Below are 4,194 nucleotides of genomic sequence, written 5' to 3' on the forward strand. Positions count from 1 at the left end.
TTTTAGAGAAAGGGAATAAGGTAAGGGAAGGATTACACATCCTTCCTCTCCCCTGCTCCAAATAAGTCCTCACTACCACCCAGCATTCATGTAACCCAGCAAATTTGGGGTGGGAAAGTTTGCTGGCATGTGGTTCCAGCCTAAGAATGCATTATATTTGCAGCCTAAAGGCCAAACTAAGACAAAAGGATGGGAAATCTATGACCAGATCTCCTGTGGTTTTCTTAAAAGCTAATAGCAGCCATGGAGGCCTGATTTGTATCAGAGCTGGGAGACAGGAGTTAACCCTTTCCCACTGTGCCATTTTCACTATTTAAATAACTACCACACCGTTGGTACTTGCCCCACAATGGCCCTCCCAATGTCCCCCTCCTAGGCTTATTATTCACTTTTAAAACATGTAGATATGATTACAGGTCTTGTGCCATCATGCTTAATTGGGCCCTAAGCTACATGGAACTTTAAAATGGTGGCTCTTGGCACGATGGGAATTTGTGCATCTCTACAAACTTACTATGCCAGTTTAATTGCCATGGTTTCCTTCAAAGAAACCTGGGAACTGTAGCTTGCTGAGGCGACCACTCCCTGTTCACTTGGGCCTGGTCTACCTATGCAGTACAATGAGGTGAAATTGACATAACAGACTCTTCAGCAGGTAGAATGAATGGTACTATTCCAGAATACAGGGGAGACTTACATTTTTGCATATCTCCCCTACATCTAAAAACTCCCTGCATATTGATTACATTTATTTATTAAAATATTTATATCCTGCCTTTCCACTTGGTTCAAGGTGGCTTGAACTATTAAAAATTTCCTGCATATGAAAAACTAACACACAAGAAGTAGGCTAGATTAATTTTTTTCCTCCTTGTTGGGCTCTCTGTGTACATATATTACTTCCAGGGAGTTTTGTGCATGGCTGGGCATTGAAAAATAGCATATTCGACCACCAGCTAGAAGTGGTACCATCTATTCCACCACCTCTTGATTCTGCTGCTTGCATTGGCCAGGCCTGAGAGATTCCTAATATTCTTCCTGAAACTATATTTCCCAGGGTCCTTTGGGGAGAGGGAATTACTACTGTGCAACTAGTCCTCCTTCTGAAATGGTAAAGGGCAAGAGAGGGAGAGAGTATCCAGCATTGTTTCAGCTGTCATGTGTCAATTACACATATGACCCTTTACAGGTGACTTAAGGACACCACAGTGTCAGGTTGCCAGCCGTATACCCAGATGGCCTAAATCAGACAGGCTAGTCTGGGTGACATTAAGGGCAGGAGAGTAGGAGACAAATCAATCTGTATGATGTTCCCATTCATTCCAGTGAGGCATGTGCAGGAGAACTTCTCAGTGGATTGTGCCCAGTGTTCAGCAGTGGGTACGTGCTGATGTGTCTGGTGCATGCCATGAAGCATTTATGTGCACTCCTGATCATGTGTCAGATTCTGCAAGGAACCAACTGGTTCATTTCCTCAGCATTGCCCATTTAATTGTGCAAACTGTATCACACAATAGTTGGAACTGGATGTGTTCTGGCATAATCTGAATCAATGCTTAACAAACGTCTGACAGCTGAATCACATCAATGGAGAAACAGTTCCCTTCCGTGTCTGAAAAGGGTTCTGAAGTGTAGTGGGTTAGACGCATGAAGAAAGCATGGAGATTGATGCAGTTACCAGTTTAGCTTTACTGGTACACAACAAAGACCCCAAACAACGGCCGGCTGGCCAACTATATACACTTCCCGGGGACACACCCCTGGGCCCCATTGGCGGGGTTTAATATCCCCCCACGGTCCCACTGGTTCCCCAGTGGAGGGACCAGGATCCCAGTCCCCATTGTTGTCCCGGACTCAAGCTCAGGAGTGCGCGCTGGCCCCCGGTGGTGGTCAGCGGACACAACAGGTTCTGTTTTAGAATGTACATGTAAAGTTAGGAACTGCCCACCATCAGGAAAGCCTTATGGTTCTGCATGTGTCACTGACTGGGTTGAGCTTTCTGGATGAAAAACGCAGGTCCTGAGATGCATGCAGAGATACAACAAGCAGCGTCCTTTGCGGCCAGGGGACTGAGCTTCAGCTCTGCAGTGGAAGAGACTGAATAATCCAACCCCACTAAATGCTGAGAATTAGCAAACTCTTTGTCCCAGTAGAGGATGATTGGATCCGAATAAAACAAACTCAGAAAAAGAAACCCGGGCAGAGAAGCATCAAGAAGGCTCCTCTGTGAGTGGGTACTTTGAGCTCACAGGAGATTTAATTTGTTAACTGTTTCTTGAAGCTCTAGCAGTGCTCTCATGGCATGCAGTATGGCAATAACTGACCTAACTGGAAAAAAGGCATCGTTTCGTTTCACATATGCTAGGTGGTGCACACAAAAACTTCAGATTGTGAATATTTGGAAAAGATGACAACTGGGATTGTTTGTCACCTCCATTAAAAACTTATACACAAGGGAACACAAAATGTCAGAAACTGCAGCTGTCCATACAGAGGGCTAGAAGTCCCACCCATAGCATGACAGATAATAGATAACCCAGTTGGAACAGATGGATGCTAACAATCGTTTGGTAACAACACACTGAGAATGACTTTTTTGCACAGAAGAGATAGCCGGGCAGAGGTGGAACAAGGGAAATCAAAGCCTGTTTGTAGACAGGAAAAAAGGACTGGATGAACACAGAACTGGGTGTGGGGGGAGGAGTTGGATTAGATTTTCTGTTGTTTGAAAAACACATCTGAGTTCTTTGATATGGTCATTTAAGATACTCCTATTAGGAAATCAATCCAGTTGTCATTTCGATGACAAACAGAGTTCTGGGTGTAAGTCCATTTTACTGGCTGACATATTCCACTTTTGTTTTAAAAACAGACACACACATCCAAGCTTCACCTATGAACAGGTGGCCTCGTGCATATGTCCTCCTCAGCAGCTTTTAAGCATAATAAGGATGCCTGAGAGATCGCAGATCCTGAATCAGTGCGTCTTTCTCACAGAGATTATCTGATCTGTTGTCATCACTGACTTTTCATGTGTCTCAAGTATGGGAGTCTGATCTTTACTAGAGAGGGGAGAGCCTTAGCCACTGCCTCTGTCCTCCTCCCTCTCACATCTGCAGGTGAGCTGCCTTTCATGGGCTGTAGCTTCTGCCTCTGTGCCCTCCAATCTGCCCTCCCTGCTTACCAGTATGTGCCTTTGCTTCTATCCCCTACAGAGCAGGCAGGTTGGCTGCCTATCATGAGACAGAGGGAACAAGCAGAATACCTCCTGTCTTGAGCCTCTGCCTGCATCCCTCCAGGTAAAGCAGAAAAACTAATGGGGGAGAGATCAGGGTAGGAAGCATGAGTCCCTAAACTCTCCAAGAGTCACAGCCTGTCCGGCCACCAGGGAAGGCTTTGGGTCCCCTGCCTAGGAGACTCAGTTGCAAAGAACAAAAGAGGTCATCTAAGCCTTCCCAACCCAACTGAGATGGTACAACAATCCTCAGAAAGTAGAAATCCTATGTGTGTTAACACCAGCTGGAATGATCTTGTTTGGTGGGAAGATTGGTTGCATGTTTTGCTTGAATAACGTCCTTTTCGAGAGCATATCTGCTGATTCACTCTTTACCCTTCCTACCTCCTACTGCTTAGAGAAATTACACCAAAGTGAAGTACCAGAAGGTTTACAACAGTTATGAAATGTCAGAACAATTCTGGTCACATTCATAGTATTTACAGTCTCTACAAACAGATATAGTTCAAGCTGGAGCATCTCCCTTATAAATAAAAGCTGAATGATGGTGGCACTTCTCTAGAACATTCCACAGGCTTCAAAATCCATTAGCTCTCTGATCTGTCATTCAGAGGGTCTCCCTATCCACTGGCTGCTTTGCCTGAGTCCTGAGTCCTGCCTCCAACATTCTTCCCCCCCCCCCAGAGCCAGTCAGAACTGTTGTAAGAATTTTGGATGTGTGGGTGTGTGTTTAACCCTGTCACCCACACTCCCCCCTCCTTCCCTCAGTTCGTGTGTCTCCTGTGTTGCCCCTTACCATAGGCAGAAGTGCAAGCTTGGAATTCACTAGTCTCTTCTTAAAATAAAACTTATCTTTATTATAGCAAAACATTCAGAGCCCTAGTTCCTAAACATTTGATATAAAACACACAGAAAAGTAAAACATGCAGCAAAGTTTCCCCACCCCATGCAAGCGCATC

This window comes from Gekko japonicus, unplaced genomic scaffold (assembly GCF_001447785.1).
Source record: "Gekko japonicus isolate JY-2015 unplaced genomic scaffold, Gekko_japonicus_V1.1 scaffold139, whole genome shotgun sequence".
NCBI classification, from domain to species: Eukaryota; Metazoa; Chordata; class Lepidosauria; order Squamata; family Gekkonidae; genus Gekko; species Gekko japonicus.